The 15,839-nt window shown below is 35.6% G+C and overlaps 1 protein-coding gene across 5 annotated transcripts in view; it reads left to right on the forward strand.

Moving 5' to 3' along the window:
• The window catches only part of PPP2R3A (protein phosphatase 2 regulatory subunit B''alpha), a 150,090-nt gene that overhangs the window by 14,569 nt on the left and 119,682 nt on the right, over positions 1-15,839 (forward strand). For 2 of the 5 annotated variants that reach the window (XM_079155007.1, XM_079155009.1), the window contains exon 2: positions 8,039-8,193. The exons of 2 other annotated variants lie outside the window; for them this stretch is intronic. The gene's annotated coding sequence lies outside the window, so the exon portion shown is untranslated. Of the gene's footprint in view, positions 1-7,658; positions 8,194-15,839 lie in introns of those variants that run through there. One more of the 5 variants, XM_079155010.1, reaches the window with a different exon arrangement.

Genomic DNA, 15,839 nt, shown 5'->3' on the forward strand with positions numbered 1-15,839 from the left:
CAAAATTATTTTTTTAAAATCTCTTATGCCATATTTTCCCCATTTTCCAAGCAACTGATTTATGAAGCAAGTGTTGCACACAATTAACCAGTGGGAAACTGCTTCTTTTAGTTTCATATAGCAACACCTAAACAGTGAAAAAGACAATCAGAAAGTACTTTTTTAAAAAAAATTTTTATTTGTTACTTTTAAATACACATGACAGTATAATGTATTTTGACATATCATACATACATGGAATATAACTTCCCATTCTTGTGGTTGTATATGATGTGGAGTTATACTGGTTGTGTATTTATACATGAGCATAGGAAAGTCATGTCTAATTCATTCTACTCTCTTTCCCATCTCCCCTCCCTTCCCCCCAGTCTAATCCGGTGAACCTCCACTCCCCACCCCTTTTTGTGAGTCACCATCTGCATATCAGGTAGAACATTCAGCCTTTGGTTTTTTGTGACTGGCTTACTGAAAGGACTTCTGCTTTTGACTCCTCCTTGATAAAGTAGCTTACCCACCCTCTGAAAACAACTGGAAATCTGGACATCATATTTTTAGCCATTGGTTAACAGACAGCTGAAAACCATGATACTAGGATGAAGAAAAGAAGTTAGAAGAGTTCTTAATTGCCCTAGATTGCTATCAGCAAAAACCCCAGAACTGTATCCTAAGAAGGGGAAACCCAAGAAGGATCCAAGAGTCTCCTGAATTGAGCTGTCAGTGATTGGGTACACAGAGTGTAGGGATCTGGCCTGACATGACTAGCCATCTTGCCCATCAGGTGACCCTGGCACACATTCCAAATGCTACAGGACAGTCATTAGGATAGCTGAGCATTCTGTCCTGAGCACTGCCACCTGGGCTGTCTCTTAACTAAAGTTTGGCATGTTCTTAAGCCATATTTTTACTGTATGTTCAGATGTGTTTAGATATAGATACTTTTGTATTTCCTACAGTATTCAGTATAACATACTCTACAAGTTTGTAGACTAAGAATAGTAGGCTATACCATATAGCCTTGATGTGAAATAAGCTCTACCATCTAGGTGTACATAAGTACACTCAATGATATTCCCATAGCAACAACCTTACGTAACAGTGCATTTCTCAAAACATATTCAGATCATTAAGCAGTGCATGACTGTGCTTAAAGAATGATGATGAGCTGGGGAGATAGCTCAGTTGCTAGAGTGCTTGCCTAGCATGAGCAAGACCCTGGGTTTGATCCCAAGCCCTGCAAAAAAAAAAAAAAGATGATGTAGTCATATTAATCTTCCCTTTGAGCACCTGATGAAACAGGTATCCATAACAGGATACTTCTGTCTGTACTCCACCCTTTCATACACATATCAACCCACCATTCCTGCCACTTAAAGAACATAGACCCAAGACAAGAAGCTGCAAAGGATGCCTAGTTCTTTCCTTGCTTTCTGTTGTCTATTGATGGTAGCATGAATTCCCACAGAGTGTGGTCTTACGCCTGATGTATTGCCATTCCCTCAGCTCTGCCAGTGAGGGTCTGTACAGGGATGGTCTTACTACAAATTCATCAGTAGATTTTTTTTTAAATGATGTTCCCCCAGATGTGTTGTTATTAACTGTACCCTTACATGGTCTAAAGGCTTAAGAGTTTGACCATGGGAGAAAGTGGCTGAGACATGGTAGGGAACAAGATCAGTGTTTTGTGGGGAAAAGATCAAGAAACTAAGAGACCAGTATATCAGATCAATTATTTGCTTGGATGTTGGAATCAACAAGAATTAGGACAGAAATAGTGTTAGAAGACAGTGATCCAGAAGCTAAAGTTATCAAAGAATGAAAAGAGTGATCTTGGGAAGTCTTAAATGACTACCATAGGAAAGGTATTGGGTAGTCAAATCTGATATGTGATTCAGAGTGGGAAGGAAATCTTTGGAGAGGACAATGGGAGAATGTTCTGGACATAGCCATGAGGAATAAGAAGGGCACTTACTAGCCTTTTTGTTTGCAGAGTGTGGAAGAGAAAGAGTCCTCATCTAAAAGGTTTACAGGAAAAGCAGAATCTTCAGGAAAGAGTCCAGTTTCACTTTAAGTAATATGAAGGAAGTTGAAAACTTTTAAGAGGTCAAGGATATGAGGGTTTTGCTGATAAGTACCATGAGTCCCACGGGGCTCAGTGGAAGGGTTAGGGTTTCAGGAGATAGAAGGGGTAGAGTCCATCATTTCTCCCTTATGTACATCGTCAATTCCTTTGCTTCTTTCTCAATATTTTTATCACTTAAGTGATACTACATGCTTATTCCATGCATGTTAATGCAAGTCCTGCTGAACTTGCATTAAATTTGTGATCATAACCTCAAGTGGACCTTAAGTGTTACTTGGCAATCATACCAGATTTCCACATTTTGTTTCATCTCCTCCAGAATGATTGTTTTATATCCTTAGTCTCTTCACATTCACTCTCTCTTCCCCACTCTTCACTTTAAAGGGATGTCCTTACTTATCTTGCTGAATAAACTGACTCAGAAAAGGGCTTCCACTACCTGCAGTAGTATCCATATACTTTGTTTATGTTGTTACCATGAAAGAACTAGCCAACTAGTACTTTGTAATTGTCTTGTGCCATCTGTTTTCCCCTCTTTTAAGTCACTCTCTTATATATAAAAATATGCTTTTATTTCTCCTATCTTAAAACTAATAGTTCTTGACTCTACTTTCTCCTCTAGCTATTACCTTATTTCACATAAACTTTACAGCAGAACTTCTTGAAACAGTTATGTATATTCTGTTGGTAATTTTTCTCTTCCCATGTTTTAAACTCAAGCCAGTCAGACTTCTTCCACAGTTTGATCAAAACCACTATTTTCAGTTATTAGTGATGCCCCCAACTGTCATTTCTTCTTATCTGACATTCAGGAACTGAATTGATCATTTTCTCCTGCGTAAAACATGTTCACTTGACTTTTAAGATACCTGTCAAAAATTATGAAGGATCTAAGATTTTACCTGATTTGTAAGTTAACAAGTAAATCTGCCTTAAATGCATGAATATTGGTAGAAGACACAAATCTTTTGGATCAGAGATAAAAGGTTATTACAGTATTACCCAAAGAATCAGTATTTTTGTACTGGTTTTCCTGAGCCCCAGTTTTCCCAGGACAGTGTGAAGAAGATAGCTAATATGCATGCACAGTGGTTTGTATTATTGAAAAGGAAACCTAATCAACAGGAGATATGTCTTTATTATATTGGGCAACAATTATTTGCTTTAGAGGTCTAGTTTCCCCAAATTGTTCACTATACAAACATTCTTGGGAAATAGTCCTACACTATCATTTATCACTGACTACCAACTTTGTCATCGCCTCACTTATAACATATGCAGAAATATAATAGAATATGGAGAATTATCTCATAATAGTTCCTTCCTTTCTGTTCACTTCTTTTCAGTTTCCTTTGCTAATTTTTCCTTCCTTCCCCAAACTCTGAATAATTTGGTTAGTACCAAAGCTGCTAGCTATGTGAAGCTATTTCAATTAAATTTCATTTATTCAGTTGCATTAGGTGTATCTCCAGTGTTCAGTAGCTACATGTGTGTAGTGGCTATCTCTCAAGTGACACAGATAAAAGAATATTTCATCATCACAGAAAGTTTCATTGGACAGTACTGCTTTGCATGTTTGAGTACCCCAGGGCTCAACCTTTGGATGTCTCCTCTTTCCTTTCTGTAATCTTTCCCTGAGTGTTCTTATCTAGTTTTATGACTTTATGATTCCCAAGTTTCCAGCCAGATTCCTCCTCAAAACTCCAGGCTCAATTCTTACAAAAGCCTTGTGGACACCTTTACCTGAACATCTGCTAGATATCCTAAAATGTGTCCAAAACAAAAACAATGATTTGAATTTTCACCCCACTCCTTTTCCCACCAACGAATGTTTTTTTCTGTAGTCTTCTCACCTCAGTTAATGTCAGTTCTCTTATTTTAGTCATTCAAGCAGAATCAAACCAAACCCCCTCCCTAAATTTTTTTGATAAACCCTTAGATTCATTCTTGACTTCCCTGTTTTCCACAAAACCCACTGTTATGGTTTGGATTTGAGGTGTCCCCCAAAAGCTCATGTGTGAGACAATGCAAGAAGGTTGGAGGGGGAGTGATTGGGTTATACCTTCAACATAATCGGAGAATTAATCCCTGATGTGATTAACTGAGTGTTAACTGAAGTGGTAGGGTGTGGCTGGAGGAAGTGGTAATTGGGGCATAGCTTTGGGGGGGTATATATCTGTATCTAGTAAGTAGACTCTCTCTGCTTCTTCATCAACATGTGAGCTGTTTCCTTTTGCTACACTCTTCCATCGTGAGGTCCTGCCTCACCTGGAGCACTGAGTAATGAAGCCAGCCTTCTGTGGACTAAGACCTCTGAAACTGTGAGCCCTCAAATAAGCTTTCCTCCTCTACAGTTGTCTGGTCAGATATTTCAGTCACAGTAGTGAAATAGTGGACTAAAACACCCATGTATCTGTCCCGTTGACTTTAGTTTCAGAATATATCCAAAATCTGCTCACTGCTCTTACCCTTTCCCTTCTACCACCTAGTCCAAGCCAGCATCCTTTTTGGCCTGAATTATTCCAGTAGTCCCCTTTTGGTCTCCCTCTTCTAGTTCCTTGAGGTTTGTTCTCATAATAGCCCAAATGATCTTGTTAAATAGGGAGTCAAATCATGTCATTTCTCTGCTTAAAACTCTTGTTAAGTAGCTTCCTGTTTTGTGTAGGATCCATAGTAGGGACATCCTGGTGTTCTCACTCTTGCATTCAAAACATACCCCTATCTCAGAGCTGTTATATTTGATGTTCCTTCTGTTTCCTTTCTCCCTGACCTACCCACACAAACCTAAGTTTTTCCCTTGAGATACTGAACTAGTTGAAGAGGTCAGGGCAAATATAAAATGATCGATGTTGTGAGTTTCTTTTGTTTCTTCATGGTGTAGTAACTTATTTTTGTATGTCCCATGTTTCCTATTACTGGACATTAGTTCTGAAAGATTGATTAGATTAAGGTTAAAGTGTTTTTTGGCACGCAAACTTCTTAGATGATTGTGTATTTTTCACTATGTGGAAATACATATTACCTGATTATCACACCAGTAGTGGTGCTAAATTTGACTAATTTCTTAAGGTGGTGACTTTCAGAGCCTTCTATTATAAATTTACATTTTCCTTTGTGATTAACAAATGAGGCAAATGTTATTTTTTTAACCCTGTGAGTTTAAGAATACTTTTTAACTAAGTGTTTTTTCAAGTAAAACCTTTTATGAAGATGCAATATCTAAAAAAATAGTAGAGCTGTTCCCGTCACAGTAGAAAATGCCTAGTATAAGCAGCTTCCAAGGGAACTCTGACAAGCAGCGTGTAACCCACAGAGCCTGCCCAGCTCTTGAGGAAGTGGAGACTCAAGAGAGGATACATGAAGTCTTCCAGCTACCTAGCAACTTCAGAGAAAGGCTCAATGCACATTAGAGCTCAATTTGGGGAGCTTTGTTACTTCCTTGCAAAACTGTGGTTGTGTTTAGAACAGCATTTGGTTTTTCCCTGGCAGTCCACCCACTGTTTTTAGTTGAGTGAGTTCTGTGACATTCTATCTGTTCTGCAGATGTGAAGATTTGAAATTACTTCATTTTTAGTGTGTTACAGTCTTTCCCCGCCCCCTTTTGGAAATTCTTCATCCACAAAGAATTCCAGTTTCAGACATTATTCATCCGTGTCTGGAGCACTAAAATCTCTTGAGCTTCTATATATCTTACCTCTTTCTACCTTTAGAATATTCAGAATGCTGCCACAGCTGAAGTCAGTTTTATCATTTGTTTGCTTCTAGCTTCCTTTCTGCATCTTATTTATACAGCCTAGTGTACCTTAGTAGAGAATTGAACAAATAAATTTAGTACAGTATATCCGTATATTGTATGTAAGTTGTGATAATAGATTTTTATTTTCATGGAAAGAACGTTCTTCAAATTAAGTGGGAAAAACAGGAAATAAGCCATAATCTCACTTTTGTTTTAAAGAAATACACAAAAACCTCACGCCTGTTTATGTGTATATGTATATTTAAAGACAAAAAGCATTTTTTTGATACATTGATACTACCTCTTGGTGTGATCTTTTTTACTTTGTCTCTCTGTGTCTTTATTCCAGGATATATTATTTCCATAGTCTTAACTTTTATAAAGATTAAAACTGTTTAAAATAAAACCCAAAAGCAGAACCTTTAATTTGTTATATCCAAACCATGCTGAAGGCAGTTCCAGGCTCTTCTCCAGCTCACTGCCACCTATATCGTTCTTTGGAATTCTTCTCTTATCCTATTCAAGCAAATTTTCCCTGACCCTGTGCTTCTGTTTATTTTGCCCTAGAATTGTTTAGTTGGCTCTGTGAATACTCTGTTCACTTGTGCCAAAATGAACTCCTAAGGAAAGCAAAGGAGGCCATAAAAATCATGTCCTAAAAGGAACTATCATTAAAATCTTCATTAGGGCCCAGGAGGAGCTCAGTAAATATTGGATACATTTACCTATTCTTTTAAAAAATTTTTTAAGCGTCAATGGACCTTTATTTTATTTATTTGTATGTGGTACTGAGGATCGAACCCAGTGCCTTACACATGCTAGGCAAGCATTCTTCCACTGAGCTACAACCCCAGCCCCTACCTATTTTTTGTCATTTCTTTTATCCCATAAATTCCTACAAGACAGAAGAAGACTTGTTTTCTGCAGTGTCCTAAACATTTTGGTACCTAATATAAATTAATAAATAAAGTATTTTTAAGAAATATATCTGTAGTTTACTTAATAAAGATAAATTTAAGATCTCTTTCCAGCTTTGACCAGAATTCGTACTTGTGCCAGCACATAGAAAGGCATAGAATTTAAAGATAAAGGACTTGCATTCAGATTCTGCTTGTAGTTTTGTGATCCTGGGTTAATCACATAAGCCATTTACCCACTCATGGATTGTCTTCTGGAGTCTGCAGAAACCACCTACCTGGTTTATTTCACTTTGTCTTGCTTTCCTAACTCTGACCCCCACAGTATTACACAAAGTGCTCTAAATCTGCTCAAAGTGCAGTTTAAATCTGACCATGTCTCTTCTCCCCTTCCATCTGAAACCTCTCAGTAGGAGGTCTCTGAAGCTGTTACCTCTGCCCAACCCTTTAGCTTTGGCCCCTGGAAGCCAACCTGACACATGAATATTAATACCAAACTCCCACACATCCCGTGCCGCCTTCTGTTTTGCTCCTTCTGCTTTCCCAGCATTTCCCCTCTTTCCTGTGGCCAACTATTTCTATACTGTAGGACTGGGTTTGGCAATCCCCCTCCCTAACTTTAACCTAAAGGTAAAGTGTCCTCCTTTTCTCCCGACTCACACTGAGAGCTGCATGAGGCAAAACCATAGAATTGGCCCATCTTGAGGAGTACTTGGTCTGAGGTAGTACTCAAACGTGTATTAAACTGTTTAAAATATGCGTGTTTTTCTAAACTGTCGAGATGATTTTTCTACATATGGGATGCTATCTGATTTTTTTATTATCTCTAAATTAATAAAAATACTTAGAAAAGGAAAATATGTGAATTAAAATAATTTAAAATATTATGAGCCAGACAGACAACTATTGTTGATGTTTTGGAATATATAATAGAAATTTTGTGTGTGTATGCACATGCATTAGGCATTAAACCCAGGATCTCACAAAAGCTATACAAGTGCTCTACCACTGAGCTACACCCCTAGGCTGCGAATTTTTTTAAATTATAAAGCAGTATAAGTTTAACCCCAAATTTTCCTTTTGGAGCCAGTTCTCAGAGAAATCCATAGTTTTGGAATTAAATATGAATAGCCAGTTCATTATTCTTCTATCAAATAGTAAAAAATAGTTTGCTGGCAAAATACAACTCTCTCCTAATTCAAACCAAGAAAAGGCAAGTTTTGCTTTTCTCATATTGTCTGGACCTCAAAGCCATCTTTTAACCTGTTTTTTTGTTTTTGTTTTTGTTTTTCCTTTTTTCCAAAGAAGAAGGTGAAATCTCAGTGATTGAAGTGACTTGACCTAAATTACCAAACTGGACAGTACAGAAGCTGAAGCTGAACCAGGAACTCCTTACTGCCTACCTGGTGCTTTTCCCTTAACCATACTTCCTTTTTTCCTCTATGAGAATATGGGTAAAAGTGAGTTTTAAATTACTGCCTAATTTCTATATGCTCAAATCAGGCTTGTTACTGGAATAATGTTATATTACTTTAGTCTCATTGAGACATTATCCCTAAATCCAAAGCATTAATTGTTCTTTCATATTATATATATATAGTTTCTTTGGGCATCAGAAATCATCCCTTGTGAGAAGTTTTCCCTTTTGCCATTTTATTTTCCCAACTATTTTTTAAAAGTGAAAATAAATAAAATATCCCATGTCTCCTCATTTTATCTCTCAAGTAGTTCTATGTACACCTGCTTTGTATTCCTCTTGACTCTTCTCTTGGAAGCAGTTTCCATACTGAGTCATCCACCAATGATTGCCCATGTTTTCCAGGCAGAGCAATAGTTTTTATTATTTTTAAATGACTCATTACTTTTGAATCATCACACCTTCTGTATCCTGTCAAATAAAAAGTTTTGAAGACACTTCTACAATATTTTCTGCTCTGAGCTTTTTAATGATGCACTAAGTAACAGGGATATTCAATTCTTTGTTGTTTCTGCAATTTATGTTGACCATTTCTTCTCAAACTCTTTCATCAGCTGAGATAAACAATGGAATTTCTTTACCTCATACTCTCTGCCCCAGATGTTTCCTGAAATGGAACAAATAAATAGCAACATAAAAATATGTGTAACACCTTTCTCTATTTTCCATCATTACATTTATATTGTTTAAAGTTTTATTAACTTCCTAAGTTTCTTTTATGAAATTAGGAAGAAACACCCATAAAGATAAAGTAAACTCTGATGTTTATTAGACAAAATTTTCAGAATTCAGCATGTTGGAAGAAGGAAACACTTTCCTATCTTGAATTCTGTGACATATTTTGCTGGTTCTCCACCTGCCCTTTGAAAATTCATTTTGTCTTCCTTCTTGCATCTCTCTCCTTGCCGCATATATGCCAACCTTCCTCAGAATTTTGTACTTGATTCTTTTCATACCCCATGCATGCTAAGTCTCATCTACTCTTCTGCCTTTAAAACTCATATCTTTGGTACTTACTCCCAAATCTTTTTCTTCAATTCTTGTCTCTTTGCTGCCAAGTACATCCAGCTGCATGAGGAGTGCCTTCTGAATGTCTCACTAAACATGAAAATGAAGCTAAATTTATTTTTCCTGTACTCTTGACTCCCCAGCCAGCCTTAGCCCTACATCTTCCTAGAGATCATCTTCACATCTCCCTTCAACTTATTTTTTAATTTTTAAAATTTATATTATTTTCATGTTTAAAGAATCATTATAAAAGACTTTGTAAAAATTACCAATTTTCATTCCCAGGTAGGCATGCTCCCTAAAGACAGCCACTGTCAATTTTTTTGTTCAGTATTTCTTCTGTTGTTTATCTCCAAATTTCTAAATGCATATTTATTGCTAATTCATCATTTGTTAATTTTAAACACTGAATTTCAGCTCTCAGCCTATTTTACTACATTGACAAAATAAAGGATAAAAATTAAATGATCATTTCATTAGATACAAATAAAATATTGACAGAATTAAAAACACCTAAGATTTTATAAAACTCAACAAACTAGAAATAGAAGGGAGCTTTCTCAGCCTGATGATGGGCATCTACAAAAAATTCTGCAGCTGTTATCATACTAATGGTAAAAGACTAATATCAACTACATGGCAAGGATTTCTGAATTCACTACTTCTATTCAATATTATTCTGGAAATCCTAGCCAGCATGGCAACAAAGCAGTAAGATCGGAAAGGAAAAGGTAAAGCTGTGTTTATTTTCAGATAATACAGTTATCTCTATAGAAAATCTCAATGGATTTACAAATACACAAAATATAATAAATTAGTTTAGCAAGGTAGAAAGTGACAAGGTTGACCAACTGTATTTCTCTGTACCAGCAACCAAAAGTATAGAAAATTAAATTAAAATAATAATGCCATTTTAATAAAAAGACATATTTAGGAATAAACTTAATGAAAGTCCTGTAAATATTCAAGAACATCTAAATTAATGAAGAGATATACTATGTTTGTGGAATAGAGACTTGATACTGTTAAGATTTTTACCAAATGGAGATTGAGATTCATTGAAATTCCATTCAATATTCCAGCAGGCTTTGTGAAAATTGCTGATTCTATTGTTTTTGTGGAAGGCAAAGAATATCTAAAACAATTCTAGGGAAAAGAATTTGTAAATATGCCTTATAATTTTAATACTTACTATAAAGCTACAATAATTAAGGAAGAATGGCATCATGTATATATAAGCAAAATTATAGGGAATTCAGAATTAACCCTTGTATATCAAAAATATTCAATATACAGAAATAAGCCTTGTTTTTTTAATCAAAGGCTCCAATATAATTCAATGGGGTAGTGTTTTTTGTTTGTTTGTTTGTTTGTGGTGCTGGGGATCAAACCCAGGGCCTTATGCATGCTAGGTAAAAGCTGTACCTCCAAGCTACATACCTAGCCCCAGAATAGTCAGTGTTTTGAACAAACGTTGCTAAATGATCTTCAAACTCAACCTCACAGTATACATAAAAATTAATTCAAAGTAGATTATAATTTTAAAAATAAAAGGTGAAACTATAAAACTACAACAAAGAAAGCTCAAGAGAAAAATCTTTATGACCATAGGATAGGCAGAGATCTCAGCGTACAAATGTATTAATAATAAAACTTGATTAATTGGATGATAAAAATTAATAAAATTAAAACTTCTTACTCTTCATAGTGGCACATACCCATAGTACTATTTACTCAGGAGTCTGAGGTGGGAAGATTGCTTATATCCAGGAGATCAAGATCAGTCCAGGGATGTAATAAGACCCTATCCAGAAACAAACAAAAATTTCCTACTCTTTAAAAGCTACTGCTTTGGAAAGAAAATGGAAAGAGAAGCCACAGACTAGGAGATGATATCTGAATCTAAAATATATAACAACTCTTAGAATTGAATAATAAAAGACAACCCAAAGATTTGAATAGACACTTCACCAAAGAAGATAAATATGAATTTTTAATAAGCATATAAAAATGCTGAATAACACTGAGTCATCAGGGAAATGAAAATTAAAGCCACAGTGGGATACCACTTCACATTAAGATGGTTAAGATAACTCTCAAATATTGCTAATGATAGTGTAAAATGGTAGAACTACTTAAGAGGACAGTTTTGCAGGTTCTTATAAAGTTAAATGTACACTTACAACACAATAATTCCATTACCAGTAATCTAAAAGAAATGAACACATCCACAAAGAGACTTTTACTTAAACATTCATAAAAGCTTTAATTTATAATAGCATGAACTAGAACCCAAATGTCCATCAGCTGAATAGATTAAACAAATTTTGATATTTGGATTTATTCAGCAATGAATTTACTGAGAAGTCAAAAGGAATATATAATTGATATGTACAGTAGCATGAATGACTCAACACTTGTGCTAAATGAGAGAAGCCAAAGAGTAAAGTCTATATATTGTATGATTACATTCATATGAAGACAGAGAACTGTAGTGTTAGGAATCAGATCAGTGGCTTTTGGATATTTTAGGTGTGGTAATTGGGCAATTGTTAACATGATTTTTGACAAATCTCATACAAATCTCATGACAGATCTCATTGTGCACTTAATTACCTTGTATGTCAATTATGCATCAGTAAAGTTTATTTAAAATAAAAATGAGGCTCTGCAAAACTGAAAGGAAGCTGTGTGTTTGTGGATATCATTTGTTAATTAATATGCTTCACTTAGGGTAATCATGTATCTTGATGAGATTTTTATTTCTCCAGAAAAGGATTTGTTAATCCACAGTGAGGACTAGGAGTTAGAGGTAATAATCTATTTTCTAGGAAGGGGAAATCAGGCTAATGGGCTCACTATTTGGTATTTAGACTTTTACTCAATTTTCCTTTATTTTCAGTCTTTTACTGCCTTATATGTCTGATGCCCCTGGTATGAGTGCTTTTCTGGTTCAGATTTTCCCCCCAGAAAATAAATTTACAGTCTTTATCAGGATAAAAGAGGATTTTCTGAGTTTGTAGAGTGAATGTAAGAGGACTAATCAATTCCCCAGTGTTCAGTTCTCTACCCCATTTTCTGTGGTACCTCAGTGTTTTTTGATTTGTGGAGGATGAACTGGTTTGCTTGCCATCAGTATCCCACTCTGCAAGTCATTTACCACTCTTACTTCTGTTTTCTGTCTTCATATACTAATTTGGAGTTTCAGGTGTCTCCTAGGTTTTTGAAGATAGATTTTGCATTTCTTTTTCTTCTTGTCATTTGGAGGAAACCTTAGAACTGTAAAACCCATCCTACGTATTTCAGCTTTGGCAATATCAAACTCCTTCAAAAACACAAGGACCTTACATGTGCCTTTGTAGAATTCCTTTTTGCTTACAAGGCCCTGTCCAATTCCTCCTTTACCTTGGAAAACCATCGTCTATCACAACCCAATTCCTCTCTGTTGGTTTCACAACCGATCCACTTCATCAGGAACCGCCATAGCAGTTTACCGTTGGGGAGTTTTCTAGGAGTCACCAGAAGTACTTTTTAGAGTAACTGTAAAGTGCTTCAAGTGAATATTATAGTAAATGCTCATTATTTGTTGAATAAACTCTGAAGATACATATGAACTACAGAACTAGAAATTGGGAAAACATACTCTGGTCCTTTCAGAGATGAAAGAACCAGGAGAGAGAAAAGGTCTATGGGTGGAAAGGCTACATACAACAAGACCTCAGGGGGAGTAAATATAAATGTTCAGAATAATTATAAAATTTCCCAAAAAGTCTGTTGTATCAAGGATAGAAAGCAGAATATAACATGTTTAGATTGATGGGAAGTTTTTACAATATTTCATTGTATCTAAGATTGTAGAACACTCATTATTCCATTTGCCATTAAGAAAAAAAGAATACTCCTTAGAGTTATTTTATATTAGGTGGAGGGGAGTGAAGGGAGAGGGAGGGGAAGGGGTATTAGGGAAGGAAGGACAGTAGAGTGAAACAGACATTACTGCATGTACATGTATGACTGCATGACTGATGTGATCCTACAATATGTATAATCAGAAAAATAAGAGATTACACTCCATTTATGTATGATCAAAATGTATAAATGCATTCTACTGTCATGTACAACTAATTAGAACAAATAAAATAACACATTTTAAAAAAGAAAGAAAACTTATGAAACTTTGATATAATGCTCATAATTTAGAACTTTTTCACATATTGAAAGAACTCTTTTAGTTTTTTCAGATATTTTTAATTTCTTATCACTCCCGTGCACAAACATAGGGAAAATAATTGGTTAAAATATTTCTAGAATATTGTCAGTTCTGGTTCTGACTATTTCAAATCATTTTTCAACTTAGAGTCATCTATGTTCATCCTTTTTCTCACAATATCCTCTTCTATGCCATCAAGAATGGTGATGAAACATTTCTCCAAAGAAATGCTGTATTCCTTGAGGGTTTTTTTGTTTGTTTGTTTTTGTTTTTTTTGTTTTTGTGTTTGTTTGTGTTTGTTTTGTCTTTTGCCAGATCATTATTCATGTTTTGTATGATGGTATTTTTCCACTCTTGCTATAAGGTATCATTCAGTGACAATGATGTCACAATTCTGCCTGGCAAATAGGAATTTTAAGATGCTACTAACTATAAGATGTACATCATTTCAATTATGTTTAAATGTCCAAAAAAAGTATTGCGGAATTTAAAAGTAGAATAACTTAATAGTTAATGTGATTCTAACACCAAGAACTTTCTCATTGTATGATTATTTGAAGATTTCTGCTTTCTTAAAATTTATAAGCAAACTTTACCTCCCAAAATGCTTTTCTGTGAAAATTTTTAGGAATTCCCTAAATTTTTAGGAATTTCATCTTCATCAACTTTTAAAAGAAGCCTAATGAAAAAATAGAGCTTATACTCCTCAGATGATTTAATAAAGTCTCCACTAATATACAGTGAATGAAATATTGGTTAGCTAATCTATCAGAGTCAAAGCTTATTGCATAAGCAAGTGTCATCCTAATGGGAGATCTTTGGTGAATTGCTGAAGGTGTTTCTTTCCTTTGTTCCTTAATATTCAATATCATACACATACAATATAGCAATATAATTTTAGCCCCCCCCTTTTTATTAACAAAAGAAATCAATGAAAATCTGGTCTATTTACACCACATCCTTGACACTGAGCCCCTGAAATTGCAGTTATACTAAGGTTATCGGTGACTTTCATATTAACAAACCCAGTGGGTTATTCATATTTGTCCTTGGTCTCTCAGCAGTAGCTAATGCTGGTGACAGTTTGAAAGTCCCTCCTTCAGCCTCCATAAGCACATAATCTCCTGTTAACCTTTCTAACTGTTCTTTTTAGAATTCCTCTAGGAATTCTTCTCCTGTGTTTTACACAGAAATGTAGTGTCCTCGTTTGTGTCCTCAGCTCAGAGCTGTCCTTACTCTGAGAGGACATTCACCCTGAGTCACTTTTCAGAGCTGCATCTCCAACCCAGATCTCTCTGCCAGTTATATTCGCATTTTACCCGATAATCACCATTTGGATATTGCATGGGTACTTACTTCCTCAAATAACATTCAAAGTCAAACTCTCTTCAACCACCCCTCATAAAGCCCAAACCAAAGTCTGTGTTGGGAGTAACAGTACTAGTATTCTAATACCCAAGTCAGGAAATCAAGATGCCTCTCTTTCGCTTTTCCCTTCCCCTGAGTTCTATGGATTCTTGCTCCTTGGCTATCTGATCGGTGCCCTTTCTTTGTTACCACTGCCACCTACTTGGTTTAGATGTTCTTGCACAGATTACAGCAGTCTCTTAATTGATTTGTATTTTCCCAGTTTGGTCCCTGTCTCTCTTATTTTCCACTCATCTACTAGAATGATCTTTCTAAATCATAAATTTCATATTACTCCCCAGCCTAAAAGCCTGTTTTTTGAATAGCTTTCAGAATAAAGTTCAGTCTCCCTAGCTTAGCATACAAGGCAGCCTGTGGTGTAGTCCTGTTGCTCTCTGGTTTCTTTTCCTCTTGCTGCCTCTACAGTCCCCCACAGTGAAACCAGCTGGAAATGCCCATACTTCTGGAATCTCTGTGCCTCCATATTTGTTTCCCTCTTCCTGGAGTATTCTTCCTTTTTGTCTAACTCTCACTGATCTTTCAAAACTATGTATGACCCCTTTATTTTATTTTTGACATTTCCAATTTATGCGTTCCCTCTTAAAATGAACAAAGACAAAAAGAAAGACTTCACGAGTGAACAATGACAAAATGTCTGCCAGGTAAATGAAGAGACATTCAGGCTTACCAGTAATCAGGTGTAAACTGAGACTGTACTTCTACTTTTCCATCTGTCAGATTATCAAAAATGTGAAGAGTGGTACAACTCCAGGAGAACATGCTGCGTAGACAGTCTTTTATACTGATATTGGAAGTATAAGTTGGCAGTTTTCTGAAGGGTAGGTTGGCCCTATGTATCTTAAAGATTTGTGTATACACATAAGTACCCCTTTTAACTCAACATTTTATGGTATCCACTCTAGTAAGAAATTAACTGGATAACTAAAGTGTAGGCATAAGAAAATTTACCAGGGCTTATTTAAAAACAGAATATAGTAAATAAC

The sequence above is a fragment of the Sciurus vulgaris genome (assembly GCF_902686455.1).
Source record: "Sciurus vulgaris genome assembly, chromosome: 10".
Taxonomy (NCBI): Eukaryota; Metazoa; Chordata; class Mammalia; order Rodentia; family Sciuridae; genus Sciurus; species Sciurus vulgaris.